Genomic DNA, 23,888 nt, shown 5'->3' on the forward strand with positions numbered 1-23,888 from the left:
ACGTAATGTTCATCTGAAAGGTAAAGGCTTCACCCTCCTTCACCAGTAGAAATGACTTCTTCTGCTAAAAGGATATTTTGTTGAAGATCAGTTGATATCACCTTTATTCTCTTCTTTTTCATACTCTTGCCAGTTTGTTTCAGTGTGTTGTTAATAGTTTGATTTAAAAAGCTCTGATTGCACTCTTTTGCAAATGTGCACAGTCAGCTGCAGACATTACATATGTGTGGTTGGTGCTATTGTACTACTTCATAGTCTGATAGAGTCAGTGTGGAATTCTGTTGTAGACGTGTACAGTTGGTTATCTACTTGATCTGAGCACGTGCACTATTGCAGCGTCGTCATAAACTCGGGAATATCTATCGCTGGGGTCTCATCAGGAAGAAAAACTGTCCATGTGGAAACATCAGAAAATCAGACAAAAGTTTTTATCTCAGTCGACTGGGGGGGCGTGTTCCTGTTAGTTTGATTGACAGCAGCAGGAGGGGCGTGTCCCTGTCATAAACTGACCTTTATGTGGGCTGCTGTTCAGTCTGTGACTCCGCCCACTCTTTACAACGCTGACTTCACTGTTTAAAGCAGTGGGATCCAAACGTGGTCCTCAGCTACACTGCCTGTCCAAAATATAGTCTCCATATGGATTTAAATAAGCAAATAGGTGCTTGCCTTCCATTGGATCATTACTGCAGGGATGAATGCATTTCAGCTTCAACAACTTCTTTGACTTTAGCTGATGCAGTGAGGAGCTTCTCATTTCTTAAAAAACCATGTTGGAAGACATATCATGTGATCATAGAAAAGATGTTAATCTGTCTCAGAAAGGTCAAATTATTGGCCTGCATCAAGCAAAGAACAAACTTTTGGATGATCGTCATCAAAGATCACTCAAACGTTTGGTGAAATCATCAGTAGAACTCACAGCTATGTTTAATAGTGAAAGTAAGAACATTTCCTCATGAAGAGAACTCAAAGGATTGGGACTAAACAGCTGTAGCTCTAAGAAAACCACTGATCAGTGAGGATGATCAGAAAAAAAGGATTCAGCTTGCTGCAGAGTGTAAAGATTGGACTCTGGATCAATGGAAGAAGGTCATATGGTCTGATGAGTCCAAATTTACCCTGTTCCAGAGGGATGGGGGCATCAGGGTAAGAACAGAGGCAGATGAAGTGATGCCCTCATCATGGCTAGTGCTTACCAGCCTGTGGGGGTTAGGGTTATGATCTGGGGTTGGTCAGGTTCACCCACGTTATGTTCCCAAAGAATGAGGTCAGCTGATACCTGAAGATGCTGAAGGACCTGGGGCCTCATTTATAAAACATTGCGTAGGATTCATACTAAAGTTTGCGTACGCCGAAAATCTGAAAAGGGCGTATGCCCTTCGCCCCTGATTTATAAAACTGTGCGTAAGCACAGCTGCACGCAATTTCACACACCAGCTGGAAGATTGCACAGGTGGATCCGCCTCACATTCCGCCCACAACACACCCACATTACTTAGCATTGACCATGAATGGTCAATGCTAAGTAACTCATGAATGTATCTGTATATAAATAAGCTGCTGATCCACGGCATTTTACGCAGCGCCCCCTGCAGTCTTTTCTCTGCTGTGCATCAGGATGAATGAATCATGTGTTGACCCAGACCACCCTGACACTAAATTTGTTATGATCATGTCCGATGTACAAATAATTTGTACACTGATTGAATGTACATTTTTTCGGTTCACAGACAAATTCATCTTCACTCGGAGCCCTTACAGCAACATGAGTGCAGTCAGTTACGCCGATTACATTTGGGAAACCGGACATTGCTGCAAATTGCCATTTAATGTTGGCCTGTTCACCCACAGTGTAAGGAAACCTGATGTACTGACTGGTCATGTTTATAATGTCATCCAAACAGCTGGCATTATTGCGCTGAGGGATGGTTGTGATATCCCAGACCTAAAGGACATCATTTAACTGTATATCAGACCCAGATAGGATTTAGACAACACATGTAACCTCATATATTCTTCATATTAAACACATACCTGTTGGCCACTTAACGCTGGAAGGAGCCGGTGTCGCCAGAAACCCCCGAGTCGTCAGCTCCTGTGTCTGTACCGGGATGGCGTGGTTTGGGCGTGGCGGCCCAGTTCAGCACATAGATCCAAGAGTACTGCTCTAGGGAATCTGAATCGGCTCATTAGCCAGTCATCATGGGCCAGGAAATCCCCGTTATCCCTAAAATCTTTCTCCATTCTTAACGTGATCTTCCAGCAGTGCCAGCTCATCCATTGTGCCACATTACACACGGCTGTCACCCGCTATTTATCCGCTTGATCAGCGGTTGGACTGATTGTCACAGGCCTTTTCCAAATCAGTAATCAATCAGTGCCACTCACCGCTCTATATCATTTGAAGATGGAAGTTTGATATATGAACATAGTTCTGCAAATACAGTCGTAGGCCGAATGACGCACTATATGAACATCTACAACAATGAGGGTTTATGATTATCCGGCTCTACAAGTCTAATATGTGATAACAATAAAGGTTTGAGATCAATCTGGTTTCAATTCACCACTTCACCCTCCGGCACTGCCGTTCCCTCTGTCTCCAAAATGTCCATAAGCAAGCATCAAAGTTGGTGCACCGGTGCGCACATTCTCACGCCAAGTTTGTTTTTATGAATTACAATGTACACAGCCGACGCCACTTTCTACGCAAAGGTTGTGATTTACACCACTTTCTAGCCCTGTTTTGTGCGTAAGCAAGCATCAAGCATCAAGGTTGGTATACCGTGCGCACATTCTCATGTCAAGTTTGTTTTTATAAATCACAACTTTTGCGTAGAAAGTGGCGTACTTTCACCACTTTCTAGCCCTGTTTTGTGCGTACGCAAGCTTTATTAATGAGGCCCCAGGTCTTTACATCAGTGGACGATTTCTTCATGTTCCAAGATGATGATGTCAGGATTCATGGGGTCACACTGAGAATGAGTGGATCAGGGAGCATGAGATGGATTGTCCTCCACAGAGTCCAGACCTCAGCCCCACTGAGAACCTTTGGGATGTTCTGGAGAAGATTTTGGTCCAACTCTCCCACCATCAATAAGATCTTGGTAGAAAATGAATCCATCTCTGGACAGAAATAAATGCTGGGACGTTGCAGAAGCTTTTTGAAATGATGCCACAGTGAATGAGTGCCGTTGTGAAAGCTAAAGGTCCAATGAAATATTAAAGTGTGACTTTTTTTTAGACGGGCAGTGTATGTAGAAGGACACAGACGAGTGCAGAACTAAGGTGAGCTATCATGACGCCAAAGAACATAACTTGTGGTTGATTCTGTGGTAAAAGAAGAACAGAGAACAGGACAGAACACATCTGGATGCTGCAGCAAACCGAAACACAACAATGATGATTTAGAAATGCTAGTTTGTCAATAAACATGTTTTTCACCATTTTCTTCCAGATCAAAGAAGGGACACAGAGCAGAGTGTCCAACCACAGAGAGACCAACCACAGAGAGACCAACCACAGAGAGACCAACCACAGAGAGACCAACCACAGAGTGTCCAACCACAGAGTGTCCAACCACAGAGAGACCAACCACAGAGAGACCAACCACAGAGAGACCAACCACAGAGAGACCAACCACAGAGTGCCCAACCACAGAGTGTCCAACCACAGAGAGACCAACCACAGGACTGGCTGGTTTCAGTTCGGACAGAGTTGATTGACAGATTGTCGGTGGTTAATGTCAACCAGCTCCTGGACAGACTCTATGACGAGGGCATTTTCAATGCACAAGAGAAGGCAGCCATTGACGGAGAAAACACCACAGCAAAAAAGGCACGGCAGCTCATCGAAGGGGTTCAACCAAAGGGATCTCATGCTGTTTCAGTTCTGAAAACTGCTCTCAGAGAGGTCAATCAATGCCTTTTCAGAGACCTGAACCTGACTTAAAATCCAGAAAGTGTGGAGTTGAGATGGTTACCTCCTGTAAGAGCTGGCCTGTGGACACTCACATCACCTTTAAATGACAGGCTCTGCTGTTAAAAGACTTTGACTCTGAAACTGATTTAGTCTCTGTAATCCAACTAAACCTGGACTGCTTCTGACATGTTGAGCAGGTTCCACTGAGCAGGTGTGTCTGCAGGAAGTCGGTCTCTGGATTCAGCAAAGATGAAGATGAGGTGGTTCAATCTAAGATGAGACTCAGAGTTTTTGTTTCTGCCACTAGATGGAGACGGATCACTGCTGCATGAGGCAGGAATGAAAGCCAGAGAAACAACACAAAGACATGAGTGCAGATTCTACACCTCATCCTGACAGAGATTCTGCTCAAATCTTTGTTTTCTTCTCTACAATCTGTTTTTACATGGACACTGGTGGTGCAGTGACTGTTTTAGAACAGAAATATGCTGTATTAGGACTTCTTCAGACTGGAGGACTTTTAATCCTACTGTTGTCTTCTATGTGGTTTTACCTCTTTAGGGTGAAATAAATATCCAGAAATCTGCAGCTAGTTGTTCCAAAAGAACAGAAGCAGCAGCTGTATAGTCACTGCAGACAGTTTACAGCCGTTTACTGTTTCCACACTGAATATGTTGTAGATTGTAGAATTCTAAAGCTGACATTTTAGCAAACACTGCTGATAAAAAGCTGATGGTAAAACACACATCATCTTTACTTTGAATGGTCTTTAGGAAATGAAATGTTAATAAAATGTTCCCCAGTAGTTCCTTGTAACAGAGACTGCATTCTGTTCTTCTGACTGACTAAAGAGTCCATATTCTGCTCATGTTCAGCTTCACACTGCTGTTTTTGTCTCTGCTACAGTAAGGTTACATGCTGTAATATTTAAACACATTAAATGTCTGAAACGTTGTTTTAGTTCCCTCCCACCGAGAAAGCCCAGTCTGCTCTGATTGGTCGGCTGGTCCCAACAAATCCAGGTAATGTGAGAACTGAAGAGTCCTCTGAGATGAAGATGAAACATCGACAAGAACCAAGAAGAAACTGAAGCTTTTTGGGTTCCTATGACCTGTTTGACTGAGAATCTACACAGACGTCCTGTTGTGGGGTTTTAACTTCAATATCTGAGTCAGTCAGGTGATTCTGTATTAATGTAACATTGCAGGTCTGACTGTTAATAATTAAATCAGTAAAGACACTTTGATAAGATGTAATAATGTCAGGTCTTAACCTTAACATTTAATTTATTCAGATAAATTAGTGTTTTAACTAATATTTAAATGAGTCAAATACAGTGCAGAGTTTTTCTTCAATACTGAAGTTAATCAGGTGAATATGTGTAATGACGGTACTGTCAGATTTTAACCTGAATAACTGAATCAGTCTGCTAAAACTGCACAGTTGAGAACATTGTAGGTTCTTAACCTTAAAATTAGTTATTTTATGCATTAAAATGATTAAATATGCAATATTGTAGATTTTACCTTTAATATTTAGTCGGGTCAGTTTCCATTTTATATAGTTTTGTAGAGTTTTAACCTTAATAATTAGATAGATTTGTACAATATATAGCATTGCAGGTATTACCCTTAATATATCAGTAGTCTGGTAAATTTGTGCAAAATATAATATTGTATGATGATAATCTTAATCCAGTCCAATCCAGCTTTATTTATACAGCACTTTTACCAACCACCGATTGACTCAAAGTGCTGTACATTCATGTGCACAGAGCAAGGCAAATAAAATCAGCACTAAAAGCAAATACAATATAAAAATACACAATCGATGCACTAAAAACAAATAGAATCAGAAAACAAAAGGCACTGAAAAACAAATAAAAACCGAAAAACACAATATAGGCCCCAAAACATGAATAAAATCAATGTCTCATGCTGGATTGAAAGCCAGAGAATAAAAGTGTGTTTTAAGATGGGTCTTAAAAATGGACAGGGAAGGGACAAGGGCAACTTCCATCCGTTCTCTATACACCGCTTTATCCTCACTAGGGTCATGGGGGGTGCTGGAGTCTATCCCAGCTGACTCAGGTGAAGGCAGGGGACACCCTGGACAGGTCACCAGTCTGTCACAGGGATACATATACAGACACACAATCACACTCACATTCACACCTACGGACAATTTAGAGTAACCAATTAACCTCAGCATGTTTTTGGACTGTGGGAGGAAGCCGGAGTACCCGGAGAAAACCCACGCATGCACAGGGAGAACATGCAAACTCCATGCAGAAAGATCCCAGGCCCAGGCCGGGATTTGAACCGGGGATCTTCTTGCTGTAAGGCAAAAGTGCTAACCACTATGTCACTGTGCAGGCAAGAGCAACTTGTTCCATAAAATTGGTGCAACCACAGAGAAGGCGCTGTCCCCTCTGAGCTTTCGTTTATAGTTTGGTGTGCATAGGAGCAGCTGATCAGCTGACCTGACCGAGGTTGGAATTTGCCTCCACACATTTGGAGCTCTGGCTTCTACTGTTTTATTGACTGCTTGTAAATCTTGGACCATCCTCCAGCCAGTAGAGGGCGCTGCTTTCTTTACAGGAAACAGTGAATGTTGCCTGGTGAGGTGTCTCATGGAACTAAGGCTGCATCCATATCTCCACTCTCTGGACTTGCAGACTGAGCCCTCGCGGACTTCAGTCATACGTAATGTGACGTCTTTACCGTCATCACGTAAAGTCTGCAAGAGCGGGAGTCTACAGCATTATGAATGGAGCTAATAGACAGACTTGGAGTCCGTTTCAGTCGTTTCTGTGACACTGTTTGAAGAACTATCATGTATATGCTATATTATTAATTAATTTGGGTATTACTTACATTGGAGGACTTGCTTTTGTCCTTTTTACGCCATTACTTTTCTCAGCTCATGATTTTGGCTTCAGACTGCACAGCTTTTATAGGCCAGACGCAATAAAAAAATCGAAAAATTTAAACGTCACGTCCGTATTGCAGTGAATTGTGGGTAATCAAACTGGTTAAGTCTGCAGAAGTCTGCACCCCAAGCAGACTCTCTGGAAGTCTGCAGAAAGTCCGCTTGAGGCCCCTTGTGGACTGGATGAATCGTGGATTTGGACAGCCCTCAGCACTCCCGGACTTCCCGTGAACGCGCCCGCAAAGTCCACGAGTTCGCAAGTGTGGTGAAGTCCAGAGATTTGGATTCAGCCAATAACTCTTGCTTTAAGCAAGCCCTGTATGGTCATTTTAACACCTTCTTTGGCTTTTGGTTTTAGTGGATACTGATGTTGATCAGGTCTGTATGAGCCTTTCTGTTGTTTCTGTTGGCTGTTTCAACCATCATTTATTCACCTGTGGGTTTCAGTTTTTTCACTCCAGTGGAAGCCACTCCTGAATCCCACAGAAATATCAGTTGTCTGCCATTAATGCTAAGTTGTACTCCAAGTTTCACATCCAGTTTGAGAATTTCACAAGCTGTTTCATAATTTCCTTCATCTTCTCTGTAGCTGTCCTTGTCTGGTTTTGGACAGTCATTGTTTTGTTTCCACACCTCGAGGTGTGACGGAGGTGTGCAGTGGGTTAGTCTGACACTATCTCCAGTTCTGTTGCAACACTCCTTGACATAACGGCCGAGTCTGACACAACAGTAAGGTGTCATCATGTTGTAGTTTTCCTGCTCTGTGGGTTCCTCTACCTCATGTTGTAGCGCTGCCTGTTCTGGTTGTGGTGCTGTAGTTGTTCATGGGCGTCCCCTCACTTGTATATTGTTGGCTTTTAAAGCCTCAAAATGTTGAAGATGATTGATTTCAGAGCCTCAGTTCTCACAGATCTATAAATAAGAACATGACAAAGTTCTAACACTGCAGACAGAATGAAGACAGACAATATAAAATAGAAGAAAAACAGACATTTAATAAATGTGTGAACAATCTGTAATCACTGATAATGGATGATGATGACAAGACTGAATCCTGGCCACAGAAATATGGTCTGTTTAGTCTTTTTGTGCTCATTTTCATCACTTTCTGCTCATTTTACAATCATTCAGTCTCTGTTCTCATTATTTCTAGAAGCTCTTATAAATCAATGATAAGGAAATAAACCGTCTACAAACTGCAATAAAGTTCTTTGATCAGATTTTATTGCACCTCAGGCTGTGAAGAGTAAAGCTTCATTCTTCATGTTCAGCTGCTGGAAATTCCACAGATACGTGGAACTACCTGTAGTCATGTGATCTCCAGGAAACAGAGGAGGAGCAGAACAGAATGAGTCAAGAACATTAGAAAGAAATGAACAGTTCAGAGTCCATTTTACAGTCGACAGAGGAGGACAACAAGGTGAGTGTTAGTTTAATGTTATTATTGTTCTGCTGTCAGAAAACCTTCTTTGTGTTCTTGGTGTTTTTACATCACAGAAGTGTTTTAATACTGACTGCTGAGGAAGCTTTTATCTGGTGAATGATCTTTACTGAAAACTGCTTCACTTTCTCCTCTACATTTTAAAACTGGACAGATATTTAAAGATGTCAGTAACTAAAGGTGTGTTGGTGCAGCAGAGAACCAGGTCCAGAAGAAGGAACCTCTGTTGGAGTTCTCCTTGATAAACTGGGATCTGAAAATATTTCCGACACTTTGACAGTTTTCCAACATAAATGAAGAGTTTGATGAGTCAGAGATCAACTGTAGACGCTGTTTGAGCAACAACATTTGGATCTATTATCAGAGGTGAAATATAACAAAAAAAGAAGGAAAGAGGAAACACAACTTTTCAGTTTTCTCTCTGAAGAGTTTTCCAGAGTTCATTTCTGTAGATGAAGACAGATCTGAACTTGTGTGTTACTTTGACTTTTATTATTTCCTGAGCTCTCAGTGTTGCTGGTTTTCCTCTCAGACTGACTGAAGTCCACAAGATGAGTGATTCTAAGGAAGAGGAGTTTCCATCCCCCAGCCGTCTGTCTGTGAAGAGTGACCGGTCCAAAGAAGAACCTGAACCCTCAGACACAAAGTAAGAAAACTTCCTCTAACTTATTCATGTGTTTCCTTTATAATTACATCTGTTAGTTTTATGTTGTTGATTTTAGTCGGTAGATTGAAATGGACTTTGAAAAGTTTTTTGTGACACAATTAGAAATCCTTTGTCCCGTTTTCCTCTCAGCATCTGTGACAGTAGAGAAGCTGTAATCAAAGAGGATGACTGCAAACATCATCTGTAGAACAGAAGAGAATAGAGTCAACCAGAACACACATACGTGTGTGTGTGTGTGTGTGTGTGTGTGTGTGTGTGTGTGTGTGTGTGTGTGTGTGTGTGTGTGTGTGTGTGTGTGTGTTCTTGTACTTGCTACATTGTGAGGACCATTTTCTGCATTTAACTATCAAAGTGAGGACATTTTTACAAAGTGAGGACATTTTGGCCGGTCCTCACTTTGAAACAGCCATGTTTGAGGGTGAAGACTTGTTTTTAGAGAACAGGTATGAATTGAGGTTTGGTTAGGGTTAGGGTAAGGATTAAGTTTAGGCAATCAGTTGCGATGGTCAAGGTTAGGGTAAGGTTCTAGGAAATGCATTATGCCTATGGATGTCCTCACTAAGATAGAATTACAAACATGTGTGTGTGTGTGTGTGTGTGTGCCCAGGCTCTGGCTATACTTGTGGGGACTAAATGTCCCCACAACCATAGGAAAACCAAAAAACATGTCATTTGTGGGGACCTCATTTGGGTCCCCACAAATTTAAACAGTGTTTTCTTCGCCATGTTGCTGTTACTGAAAAAAGTAAAAGTGCAAAAATGTTTCTTTAGGGTTAGACATTGTTTTGGTCTGGGTTAAGGTTAGGGTTAGGGTTAGGGGTTAGGTATGAATGGGAGTCAATGGTATGTCCCCACAAGGATAGGAATACACAGTGTGTGTGTGTGTGTGTGTGTGTGTGTGTGTGTGTGTGTGTGTGTGTGTGTGTTCTTGTACTTGCTACATGGTGAGGACCATTTTCTGCATTTAACTATCAAAATGAGGACATTTTTACAAAGTGAGGACATTTTGGCCGGTCCTCACTTTGAAACAGCCATGTTTGAGGGTGAAGACTTGTTTTTAGAGAACAGGTATGAATTGAGGTTTGGTTAGGGTTAGGGTAAGGATTAAGTTTAGGCAATCAGTTGTGATGGTTAAGGTTAGGGTAAGGCTCTAGGAAATGCATTACGCCTATGGATGTCCTCACTTAGACAGAAGTACAAACGTGTGTGTGTGTGTGTGTGTGTGTGTGTGTGTGTGTGTGTGTGTGTGTGTGTGTGTGTGTGTGTGTACATATTTGGACCACTAAAACATTTTTTATAATCCACTCTGGTGTTGTTTCTCACTGAAACAATACAGTTCAGTAATGTTCCTTCATTCAGTGATAATTTTAGACCACAGTCCTCTGTAATCCTCAAACAGTGTAGAAAGAGCAGTCCTTCAGGCCATTATTCCAGTGGAACAGATATTTGTTTGCAGATCATAGTGAACTGTATGGTATAAATCCTCTCTGATCTGACCTGTTGTCTGACTTGCTCTGAGTGGCGACCTCACAACAACTCCCAACAAAGCTTCTTCATCAGGTGTATTTTATAGCATAGGCTAACCTCCCTTCAGGTTTTACATTTGCAATGACAGCATGCTTTCCCCTCCCAACTTGTGCACTTTTCCACTTCATCAATCATAAGAGCTCTCCGTGTTTTTTGGGAAGTAAAACTATTTATTCTGGACTGTCTTGGCCAGTCCACCAAATCTCTATTTTTCATGTAGTGAGTGTCTCCTAACTGCAACTCAGAGAAGGCCTCTGATCAGGAAATGGAGAAACTGACAGTTACACAGTTTGCATCTAACTGTCACTGACATCCCATTGTGCAATCTTTTGCACAATGAGCACAGACTTACAAAAATCCTAAAGTATATTTTGAGCTTAATAACCTTTACAGTGAACACATAACCCTAGTTCACTTTAGCTCTCGACTTCTTACTTCATTTCCAAGTTAAAAACACCTTAGTTGCTCATGATGATCAAAGCTCTTTAAAGCATCTCAGTTTCATTGTAATCAAAACCTTTTAAAGCATTTCCATTTTTATGGTAATCATATCTATTAAAAACATCAGTTTCCCATCGTAATCAAAACCATCACTTTTCAGTGAGTTATCCTTTTGACTGAGCTACTTTTAAACAAGGATTATAAAACAAGTATTCATGTTATCTTAATCACATTCATTGGATCATAGCATAATTTGGTTATACATTTTCAGGTTATAATATCACACTGTGTTCTGTCATTTTGCTGTTACTCTGTCTCACCCTTATGGCTGATTCTGGGATCTCATACCTCCATGCTTCTTCACAAAGCTCAAGCATCTGATTTTTCTGAATGCCAACCTGCACTGAGGACATTTATACAGTTTGAATACGAAATTTGGTTCTGTTTTTGTTGTGATTCTGTTCAGTGGATTTGTTTAACCAATGATGATGTGCACAACAACCAGTCGAGACTGTCTGTAATGTGTGCTGATGACCACCTCCACGGCTTTATTGTCAGTGATGACAGGTGAATGGCTGAACTGCTTTCTCCTGAAGTTGATGATCAACTCCTTGGTCTTCTCGACATTCAGGAGCAGATTGTTCACACCACACCAGTCCACCAGCCTCTTCATCTTCTCTCTGTAGGACAGATTGTTGTTGTCCTGAATGAGACCCACTACTGTTGTGTCAATCGCATACTTAATGATGTGGTTTGAGGTGGAGGCAGAGCAGCAGTCGTGTCAGGAGCATGTCAGACCTACATTTTTAAGTGTTATGGTGGTCTGTCTCTCTTCTATTAACGGTCTTTTCCTCTCCGTTTTTATAGCAACACACTACTTTCTGCAGTACAATACTGTTCTAATAATGCTCTGGAGGGTCTCATTTCATGGTGTGTTCCAGCACTACCTTTATGCAGACAGACGGGGTTGGAAGTAATCAAGAAAAGTTGGGACTCCTAGGATTTGCTAGCACCAACCTTCAAGGCTTAATCAACCTCCATTATTGCAGAATAGCTTTAAGTTGTTAACTCATTTCTGGTTCCCTGAAAAAGGCCTTCTTGTGTAATTTGAGGATGGCGTATTCAGATTTAGAGAAGAATAGAAACACCTGACATGCCACCATTGGAGGAAGTGGATCAGGAGATGGATGTTAGCCTACCGAGATGGAGAGAAGTTGTGGAGGTGGTCAGGTGTGCAAATGCTTTGTCAGCCCCAGGGCCTAATGGAGTCCACTACAGGGTCTACAAGAGTGCACCTGGTGTCGAAAGGATACTTTGGAGACATCTGAGAATAGTCTGGGAGAAGCAAAGTATCCCAAGAGCATGGCATAGGGTAGGAGGTGTTTTCATCCCTAAGGAGAAGAGTCATCAGACCTCAGCCAGTTTTGGATGATTTCTCTCCTCAGTGTTGAGGGAAAGATTTTCTTCAGTATTGTAGGGCAGAGGTTGACTAGTTACTTTGTGAGGAATGGTCTGATAGATTATACAGTGCAGAAGGCAGAGATACCAGACATTTGTGGATGATTGGAGCAGAATAGCATGATTTGGCATCAGATTCAGACAGCTAAGAGGATAGCAGCGACTTGAAAGCTGTGTTTTTAGATCTGGCTAATGTGTTAGGATCAGTGTCTCACAGCCTTATTTGGAGTTCCTTTGACTACTTTAAAGTATGTCTGTGTAGGTTCTCATTCATCCAGGTCATGGTTATCCAAAGTCCACTGGACTTTAAGAAAGTTCCTTGAAGATGTTTCACCTCTCATCCAAGAGGCTTCTTCAGTTCTGGTGGTGGGTGGTGTTGCCTCAGCTTTTAAACCTCTGTGAGGTGTGTCCAGGGCTATTATTCCAACGACCGATACCAAGACTCATTTGACTACTCAACGATGGTCATTGTGAGTATCGGTGGGGGTCGTTGTAATGCACAGATGTCACTGAGCCCTCGTGTGCTAATGGTGGTCATTAGCATGAGTCTGCTGAGTAGTTCTTTTGGGGAGTTCTGAAAGGACCTGATTGTAAATTGGTGAAAGATGATGTCACAGACCACCCCCCTGTTCAGAGATGGCTTCTCTACTTTGACATGGATGGCTTCTTTCACTCCTCTCTCAAACCATCTGTCCTCCCTGTCCAAAATCTGAACATTGGTGTCCTGAAACGAGTGTCCTTCTTCCTTAAGGTGAAGGAAGACTGTTGAATCCTGTCCTGAGGAACTGGCTCTCCTGTGTTGAACCATGCGCTTGTTAAGTGGCTGTTTGGTTTCCCCTATGTAGAGATCTGAGCATTCCTCGCTGCATTTAACTGCATACACCAGGTTGCTCTTCTGGCTGTGTGGTGTGGGGTCTTTTGGGTAGACCAGTCTTTGCCTGAGGGTGTTATTTGGCTTAAAAAAGACAGGGATCTGTTGTTTGTTGAAAATCCTCTTCAGTTTTTCAGACACACCAGACACATATGGCATCACTATATTGTTGTGCATGCTCTCCTTCTCTTCCGTCCTTACTGGGTTATTCTTCTTTCTGGATCTTGTGTGAGCCTTCGCAAAGGTCCAGTCAGGGTGTCCACAAGATTTCAGTGCCCCTTTCAGGTGTTTGTGTTCTTTTTCCTGACCTTGGTGCTTGTGGGTAACTTGTCAGCCCTGTGTTGCAGGGTCCTGATGACTCCTAGCTTGTGCTCCAGTGGATGGTGAGAGTCAAAAAGCAGGTACTGGTCCGTGTGTGTTGGGTTCCTGTATACCCCAACACTCAGACTTCTGTCCTCTTCTATGCGGACCTCACAATCCAAAAAGGGAAAAAATATTGTCCTGTACATCCTCTCTGGTGAACTTGATGTTGCTGTCCACCGAGTTGATGTGTTCAGTGAAAGTTTGCACCTCATGAATTCTGATCTTGACCCATGTGTCGTCCACGTATCGGAACCAGTGGCTCGGTGTTTCTCCGTTGAGCGAGGTCAGGGCCCTGTGTTCCACTTCTTCCATGTATAGATTGGCCACAATAGGAGACACTGGTGAGCCCATGGCACGTCCATGTTTCTGCCTATAGAAACTCCCTCTGTACTGGAAATAGGTGGTGTTCAGGCAAAGGTCCAAAAGTTGGCAAATCTGGTCTGGGTTGAGGTTTGTTCTGTCGCTGAGGGTGTTGTCTTGTAGAAGCCGTTGCCTCACTGTACTGGTACTTTAAAGTACCAGGGATGGTTGGTAACTTGGTGAAAGCATATTTCAGGACATCAGATTATGTGCAAGTACAGATTTTCCAACAGGCTGGCAAAGATTGGAGGTTGGTATTATGGCAGCTATGGAGTTAATGATCAGGGCTTCCAAGTGGGTAAGTAGTGGGTCGTAGGTGGAGAGAGATGGCAGAATGGAATGCGACTTCCACCAGTTAGAGCTAATATGGATGATATGACACTGATAACTACAACAGTGAATGTACAAAGAGGTTGTTAGACAGAATAAATAGGAATCTCAAATGAGCTAGTGTGAGGATCAAGGCTAGTAAACCGAGGAGCATTTCGATATACAGAGAGAAAATAAGTGATGAGAAGTTTTCTATAGATGGTGAGGAAATTCCTACCATTAGGGAGAAGTCAGTGAAGAGCTTAGGAAGGTGGTATAATGTGGACCTCAATTTAAAAAGGATGTTGCAGAAGTGCTGGACAAAATAGATATATCACGGATCCCAGGAAAACTGAGGTTGTGATGCTTGCAGTTTGGTTTATATCCAAGATTAATGTGGCCAATATCCATTTATGAAGTCCCATTATCCATTGCAGAGAGAATGGAAAGGCCAGTTAGTTCTTATATTAGGAAATGCTGCGCAAGATGGTGAACAACAAAGCTAAAATACTGCAGTAAATGTTGAACACTACAGGGTTAGGGTTAGGGTAGGCCAACTCTAACTCTAACCCAAACCATGAATGAAAAAAATGATCAATGCCACAGGTGGAATACTGCACTAGATATTAAACAACATAGCTAAAATACTGCAGTAAATGTTGAACACTATAGGTGTAAAACTGCATTGAACAATCGATATCACAGGTTGAATACTGCAGTGAATTATTAATATTACAGATGGAATACTGTGAAAAGAAAGAGTAATGCCATAGGTGCAATACTGTAGAAAAAAGGATCATTGATAAATGGGTGAATACTGTAGTAAAATGTGCATTATAACAGGGGTATTAATGCAAAAAAAAAAAGATCAATTACACAGGTGGAATACTGTGGAAAGAGAGTAATACCACAGGTGCAATACTGTAGAAAAAGAATTATTGATTCAGGCGGAATACTGTGGTAAAATGCACATTATAACGGGGATTAATGCAAAAATGGTCATTGATACAGGTGAAGTACTGTAATAAAATGAGCATTATAACCGTTGGATTAAAGCAACAAAAATGATCAGTGCCACAGGTGGAATACTGCACTAGATGTTGACCAACAAAGCTAAAATACTGCAGTTAATGTTGAACACTACAGGTGTAAAACTGCAGTAAACAATCAATATCATAGGTTGAATACTGCAGTGAATTATTAATATAACAGGTGGAATACTGTGGAAAGAGAGAGTAATACCACAGGTTTAATACTGTAGATAAATTATCATTAATACAGGTACAATGCTAGGGCTGGCCCGAATAGTGGTTTCTGGTCTCCGGATATTCGGGCTCGATTAAAGACGAATATCCACAATATTCGTTCCGCCCCGTAACGTCCGACGGGGTGGGAGTGGGGGGTGTGACGTAGACGGCCCGAATATTCGGATTCATTCGTCTGGTCTCCCAGGTCCAAATTTTGCCTTCATTTTGTCTTCAGTTAATCTGAAGAATTCCCAAACAGCGGAGGTCTTCAGCATCTTGTCTTGTGTTTATGCTACAAAGTGAAGCGTGACGTCAGAGTCGGCAGCCACCCGGCCATTCAGGTGGTGGTAACAAACACGAATGGATGAGCCGAGATGAGCCGAACACGACGGGATGAGCCGAAGTGGGCCGAAGGTGAAAGGAAGAGACGAGCTCCGAATATTTTCGTCTGGGGGGAGGAGGGGGTGATCACATAGACATATGTGTATATGTCACAGACATGTGTGTATATGTTTATGTGATCACACGGCGGGATGAGCCGATGTGGGCCGAAGGCGGAGGGAAGACAGTAACGCTGAATATTCGTTCCGCCTGGTAACGTCCCAACGGGGGGGTGCGAATATTCAGATACCAAAATTAATATCCGGATACCGCCGCAGCGAATGAATATTCAGGATATTCGGGTCCAGCCCTATAGAATACTGGAGTAAAATGTGCATTATAACGGGGATTAATGCAAAAAAGATCAATGCCACAGGTGAAATACTGCACCAGATGTTGAACAACAAGGCCAAAATACTGTAGTGCTGCAGAAAGGTGCTGAAGCAGTGTAGCTTTGTTTGGGAAAGGGATACTTCAGCTGCCAGTATCAAGTCTAAGGCTACGTTCAGACTGCAGGGCTTAATGCTCAATTCCGATTTTTTTGTAAAATCCGATTTTTTTGCGAGTTTGTCCACATTTCCAATTAAATGCGACTTGTATGTGATCTCCTGTGTGAACCTCACACGACCCAAAAGTGTCCCGCATGCGCAGAAGAGGACACAACAACGACACGCAGAGAGCTTGTTCAGTGTTTACGAAAGTAAACATGGACGCTAACAGCAGAACACGTCTGGCCACTTTAAAGTTGTTGTCCAGCCGGAGCCAGCATATTTATAACTTAATCATTTTAAGGAGAAGGTCAAGAAGGAAGAGAGCCAGGATTTTGGCCCTGGCGTTTTGTGGGGCAGTGGCAGCAACGTCTGTCCAGAGAACTGTGCGGAGTCGCAGCCAGGAGTGGTGGGATAGTGATGTGAGAGGCTTCACAGACTTCATTCAGAATTTTCGAATTATAAGGGCGACCTTTACGTACATATGTGAGCGCCTCTTTTTAACACTCACAGCAAGACACAAATCTTTGGCAGCCCGAAGACGTGTTTTGCTTGAAAGCAGAATAGTGACATTTGTCGTGTACCAATGACGTATAGGTCGGATAAATGTGACCTGGCCGTTCAGACTGAGGTCACATGGCAAAAGATCCAATAAGTATCGGAATTAGGACCACATATTCAAGTGGCCTGGGTCGCATTTGAAAAAATCGGATCTGTGTCGTTCAGACTGTCATGAAAAGATCAGATACGGTTCGCATAGGGGCAAAAAATATCGGACTTGGGTCACTTTCGCCTGCAGTGTGAACGTAGCCTAGCAGAGGAGTTAAAATGCACCAAGGTTAGGGCAGAGCTCTTATTTGGGAGTAAGGATAGTTTAGTGAGCAATGTGGTTCCGAATCATGCCAGGGGGAGGAAATTGAACCCAAAGGCTGGAGTGCAGGAGGCACAGGCAGCGTTTAGGCATGCAGCAATAGTAGGTAATGTTCAATTTGGCCAGGGAGGCTTGAAGCTTGGCTCAGGCAAACCAGTGTGGAACAAAGTAGGTTCAGAACCCCATAATAAGAGGAAGCAGCTCTTTATTAGCGGCTGAACTCAGACAGAACAATAGCCTCACTTTTACTGTTCTCTTCTGCTCTGTGGAGTCACATGTGGATGTTTTTCTCCAGATGATGTGAGATGTGATGAATAAATGTGTTGACAGACTGATGAAGAGGAGGGGAGTTTGTGCGGAGGAGCAGCAGTCCTGCTGTACTCGGTGTCAGGACGTCCTGAAGGATCCAGTCTCTAGCAGCTGTGGACAAAGTAAGACTGAACATCTGCTGGTGGACTGATGTGTGGAAACTGAGCTTGTTGTTGTGTTGTCCAGACATGAAAGATGTTTGTGTTTGCTGAGTCTGATTGTTTGTCTGGTCTGTGAGCAGGTGTTGGTCTGCAGGAGGTTCTGCAGGAACATAAGATGAGTCTGAGGAGGAGATGTGAACATGTGACTGAAGGAAGTGATGAAGCAGGAGGTGGAACCCTCCTCAACAGGATCTACACTGAGCTCTACATCACAGAGGGACACAGTGGAGAGGCTGATGTCCAACATGAGGTGGAGCAGCTGGAGACAGCTTCCAAGAAGAGCCTCCATGACACTCCCATCAGGTGCCAGGACATCTTTAAAGCCTTACCTGAGCAGCAGAGAGCCATCAGAGTGGTCCTGACCAACGGCGTGGCCGGCGTGGGAAAAACCTTCTCAGTGCTGAAGTTCACTCTGGACTGGGCAGAGGGCGGAGAAAACCAAGACGTCAGTGTGGTGGTGGTGCTTCCGTTCAGGGAGCTGAACTTGATCAGAGATGAGCAGCACAGTCTTCTCACGCTGCTCCATGTTTTCCATCCAACATTACAGAAGGTGACGGCAGAGCAGCTGGCTGTCTGTAAACTTTTGTTCATCTTTGACGGTCTGGATGAAAGCAGACTTTCACTGGATTTCACCAACAGGAAGGTTGTGTCTGACGTCAGCCAGAAGTCATCGCTGGACGTTCTGCTGGTCAACCTCATGGAGGGGAATCTGCTTCCCTCGGCTCTGGTCTGGATCACTTCCCGCCCTGCGGCAGCCAATCAGATCCCTCCTGAACATGTGGACAGATTTACAGAATTACGAGGCTTCACCGACGTCCAGAAGGAGGAGTACTTCAGGAGGAGGATCAGTGATGAAGAGCGCTCCAGAACAATCATCTCCCACATGAAGACATCCAGGAACCTCCACATCATGTGTCGACTCCCAGTGTTCTGCTGGATCACTGTTGCAGTTCTGGAGCACATGTTGACCACAGAGCAGAGAGGACAGCTGCCCAAGACCATGACTGACATGTTCTCACACTTCCTGCTGGTTCAGACACAGAGGAAGAAGAAGAAGTACCATGAGGGACCTGAGACGAGTCCACAGGAGCTGACGGAGGCTGACACGGATCTTCTTCTGAAGCTGGGGAGGCTGGCCTTTGAACATCTGGAGAAAGGAAACATCATGTTCTACCAAGAAGACCTGGAGCAGTGTGGTCTGGATGTGACAGAGGCCTCGGTGTTGTCAGGAGTTTGTACCCAGATCTTCAGAAGAGAGTGTGAGATGTTCCAGAAACCAGTCTACTGCTTTGTTCATCTGAGCGTTCAGGAGTTTCTGGCTGCAGTCTACATGTTCCACTGTTACACCAACAAGAAGACTGAGGTTCTGGAGAAGTTCCTGAGAGAAGAGCGAAATGATCTTTATGTTGATGATGATGATGATGATGATGATGATGATGATGATGATGATGATGTCACAGACATCTCATCCCTGCATGTTTTCCTGAACAGAGTCATGAAGAAGTCCCTCAGAAGTAGAAATGGTCACCTGGACCTGTTTGTTCGCTTCCTTCATGGCCTCTGTCTGGAGTCCAACCAGAGACTCTTAGGAGGTCTGCTGGGTCAGACAGAGAACCATCCAGAAATGATCCAGAGAGTCATCAACAACCTGAAGAAGAAGAAGAAGAACGGTGATGGAATATCTAAGGTCACAATCATCAACAGCACGACAAAGATTGTAGAGATGAAGATTTCTAACAGATCTCCAGACAGATGCATCAACATCTTCCAGTGTCTGATGGAGATGAAGGATCTCTCAGTCCATCAGGAGATCCAAGAGTTCCTGCAGTCAGAGAACAGATCAGAGAAGGAACTCTCTGAGATCCAGTGCTCAGCTCTGGCCTACATGCTGCAGATGTCAGAGGAGGTTCTGGATGAGTTGGACCTGGACAAGTACAGAACATCGTATGAGGGAAAATGGAGACTGATTCCAGCTGTGAGGAACTGCAGAAAGTTTCGGTGAGTCCAGATGTGATGAACATGGTCAGTCAGAGTAGATCAGGAGTTCAGTTCTTCAGATGTTCTCACTAGAACATCTCATTCTTCTTAATTTTTCCTGTGTTTATTTCAAACATCGCTTGAGCTGGACCCGAATATCCGAATATTCGTTCGCTATGGCGGTAATTTTGGTATTTTGGTAATTTTGGTCTCCGAATATTCGTACCCCCAACCCCCCCCCCCCCCCCCCCCCCCCCCCGTGATTCTCCTCACATGAGGAGGTTCTGAAATCTTTTCTAATCAACAGATTTGATCAGATTATTTCACTCCTCTTCAGAGTTTAACATCAGATCTGTGTCATTAACAAACATTTCTGAAGTCTGACAGAAATGATTGAAGGAATTCTTGCTGTCACTGATGTGAACTGAATCTGAATTAGTTTGAGTTCTTAGTTTTTATTTCACATTATTTTTGTTTTTTAAGTCCGACGTGGGATCAGATCCCACTGACAGACTGTGGACAGTAACAAAACATGTTTTGTCATTTATGTCTCATTACAGACTTTCTGACTGTAGACTCACAGAAATTCACTGTGAAGTCGTGGCCTCAGCTCTGAAGTCCAACCCCTCCCATCTGATAGAACTCGACATGACTGGAAACTACCTGGATAATGCAGGAGTGAAGCGTCTTTGTGATGGACTGCAGAGTCCAAACTGTAAACTGGAGACTCTCAGGTCAGTTCACTGTTGATGGTTTATCAATATATTCAGTTTAAATCCTTGACTGACGTTTGAAGTTTTTGTTGATAAGTTTAGAGTATTTTCCTGAAAACAGTGCGAAGATGTTAGAGATTGTTGAAGTGTGAATAAATCCTCTGATCATCTCAGTTTTGCTGACATGTTGATGATGCAGCATGTTACTGATGTGTGGACATGAATAGGTGGATGAATGTTGTGCTGACATGTGGATGATGTGTGTAGAAGGCTGACATGATGATGATCCACAATAAGAGAAGGACAAAGTCACTGTGCTGCTTTTAGAGAAAAGCTGATTGATGAGGACAAAGTAATGTTGATCTGCACATTCAGAACCTGAACACATCTGATGGATCATCAATGATTTTATACACATCTTTTGTTCTTTATTCAGTTTGAACATGTGCGCCTTGTCAGAGATCACCTGTGATTTTCTGGCCTCAGCTCTGAAGTCCAACCCCTCCCATCTGGAATATCTGGACCTGAGGAGGAACAGATTTCAGGATTCATCAGTGAGACATCTGTTAGATCTTTTGGAGAGTCCAGACTGCAGCCTGAAGGATCTGAGGTCAGTAGAAGGTTCCATCAGTCTCTGTTGCTTCCAGCAGTTTTCTACTAAACACAGTCCGTATCAAAGCAAAGATCCAGTGTCTCCTGTAAACCTGCAGCTTCTCAGTGAAGCTGTGAGAGCAGAATGGAGACAGAAACACAGAGACGGCAGTCAGCCAATCAGAGGAGCCACAAGCTTGTTGTCATGGTGTGTTTGATGGATGTGAAGCCGACTGTTGTTGATGTGTTGAGGAAATAAAGCTAATTCCAGCTGACAGCCTTCCAGATGTGCAGAGACAGTGGTCCTCCTTCATCAAAGTGTCCATCAGATCTGATCTCACTGTTTGTTGTCTCATTAACCACGCCCGACGTCAGCGGGGTTACTGCATTCGCTGAGGTATGTGGCTGGCTGGGTAAGTATGTATGTGGCTATGTCCGGTCCGATATCTCTGCAAGTGCTGAAGTCAGGATAATCAAACTTGGCACTGAAGATCAGTCTAAGGTCCCCTGCTCAGTTGTGGAGTTACAGGTCAGCAGATCAAATAGGGAGGGATATACGTACGATGATCAAAATTGATACATATTGCATCATTTGTATAGGGAGGACAGGGTTTTCGCCAGCAGAGGGCGTGGTTCTGCCCTCTACTGAGGGCTCATCCAGTTCCAACAGTGATCAGCTGATCAGCAGGGGTGAAAGTAAGCCGGAATGGTCCGGAACTGCGTACCAGCAAATGATCTGGTGGCGGAACGCAGTTCCGGGAAAAGATCTGCTGGCCTTACGCCGCTCTTCCACCGGTATCTATGGGTACGCCGGTATGCCGCCCGGCCTGCCTGCTATCCATAGATATCAACCGGAGTTCACTCAGCAGTACGTGAGTGTGCATGCGTGTCTTCTTCCGTAACACAGCGATTGTTATGGCCAGTAGCAGCCAATAGCAAATAGGTGTGCTTGATTTATTGCACTGGGACGAGCAATAAATTACACGTGAAATTCCACACGTTCTTGTGATTGGCTGAAAAACTTTCAACAGGATTTACAATGGTCAGCATCGACGGAATGGGGTGAAAGTAAGCCGGAACGGTCCGGAACTATTACTAATAGTTCCGGCAAGAATTTAAAACTACTTTCACCCCTGCTGATCAGTGTGATGTTTGTCACAGCTCTGAGATCAGTGAGACTGAAGCCTGCAAACCAGCACCTCTTATTTCACAGCAGCATCTTTGCATTCAGTCATTCTCTCAACATTTCCTCTCATTTTACACATATTGGATCATTTTGTTCAATTACAGAGAATTTGGAGTCAAATCAGGAGAAAAAAGTTTAAATTTACACACAAACCGTTAAAAGAGGATCAAACTGTAAATCCTTTCACTTGTACAATAATGTACTTTTACAAACATCAATATGTTCTTTTACAATGTTTTCCTTTAAAATGTTAAAAGAAAATTTCAATATTTTGTGCTACATGTGTACATGTGCTGCTATTTGAGGGGGAAATGATGTCAATTCAGGATTATAAAAATGATAAATAACTGAACTGTTAGTTCACTGATATTTGATCATTTTTGTTCAGTTACACATCATTAGTACCAAAATGACAGAAAGTAATGAACTTCCATGTGAACGTAAAATTAAACTAGACGAGCCCTCTACTGGCGAAAACCCTGTCCTCCCTATACAAATGATGCAATATGTATCAATTTTGATCATCGTACGTATCTCCCTTCCTACTTGATCTGCTGACCTCTAACTCCACAACTGAGCAGGGGACCTTAGACTGATCTTCAGTGCCAAGTTTGATTATCCTGACTTCAGCACTTGCAGAGATATCGGACCGGACATAGCCACATACATGCTTACCCAGCCAGCCACATACCGCAGCGAATGCAGTAACCCCGCTGACGTTTGTCAGGCGTGGTTAACAACAGACTAAAAGTGTAAATAACATCAAGATGAAAAATCTTCTTTCTTCAAATATTAATTTGCTCTTTTCTAATGTTTGACCATAAAAAGACTGTTTAGCTTTACTTCAGTCTGCTAAAAATCTCTATTTTAGAAATGTCCTGTTTGACTCTCAGTATTTTTGCAGGTTTTGAAGCTTCCAGAAGCATTTGAACATATTTAGTGTCCCTTTGCTGCCAGACTCTGAGTTTTTCTAGAGCAGATGAGATGTTGATGGACACTCAGAGACTGTTGGTTTAAATGGAGCAGCAGTAAATCCATGAGTGAAGAGTTTGTGCAGTAATGAAGCTTGATGACTGTCAGCAGTTTGTTTCCACTGTGGACTGCAGTGAAATGTGCAGAGAAACACACCTGATGCTGACAGTGTGTGCAGGTGTGTGAGCTTGGAGCTCAGTGTGTTCACTCCAACACGTTAACATGAAGCTGCTGCTCTGAACACGTCTGAAGTCCTGATGAGCTGCTCATCAAACTCATTCATCTCCTCTCATCTTTATTCTTCTCTCTGCAGGTGGCAGCCATGGCACTGATCAAGGAAGGTGTTTGTGGTGAGAGGATGAAGTGTGTCCAGATGATCCAGAGGTTGAAGCAGCAGCTGGTGTGCAGAGACTCTGACTGGACCATGTTACTGGGAGGTGGACTGGGAACCAGTGTAAATTGTGTTGTTCTCACTGTATAGTTTAGTGTTGCAGCTTGTCAAGTGGGGCCGAGTTCTTTGAGATCCCAGGAACAATCACTACCTAAATAAAAGCTTTAAGCAGACCAATGAAAAGCTAAAATGAGAAACTATATAAGTTAACCACATGATTATGCTTATGCTTGAGGCAAGAATGATTTTCATAGGCTGATATATATTCTGAAATGATGATTGCGATAGAATAGAATGATTTAAAATGAGTTA

The 23,888-nt window shown here is 43.1% G+C and overlaps 1 protein-coding gene across 6 annotated transcripts in view; it reads left to right on the top strand.

Annotated features, from left to right (window-relative positions):
• Positions 1–23,888, top strand: part of LOC110970697 (NACHT, LRR and PYD domains-containing protein 12-like) — a 274,641-nt gene that overhangs the window by 219,701 nt on the left and 31,052 nt on the right. For 3 of the 6 annotated variants that reach the window (XR_007943996.1, XR_007943998.1, XR_007943999.1), the window contains one exon: positions 23,527–23,622. The exons of the other annotated variants lie outside the window; for them this stretch is intronic. The gene's annotated coding sequence lies outside the window, so the exon portion shown is untranslated. The remainder of the gene's footprint in view (positions 1–23,526; positions 23,623–23,888) is intronic. 6 annotated transcript variants of the gene reach the window in all.

Source organism: Acanthochromis polyacanthus, chromosome 8 (genome assembly GCF_021347895.1).
Source record: "Acanthochromis polyacanthus isolate Apoly-LR-REF ecotype Palm Island chromosome 8, KAUST_Apoly_ChrSc, whole genome shotgun sequence".
Taxonomy (NCBI): domain Eukaryota; kingdom Metazoa; phylum Chordata; class Actinopteri; family Pomacentridae; genus Acanthochromis; species Acanthochromis polyacanthus.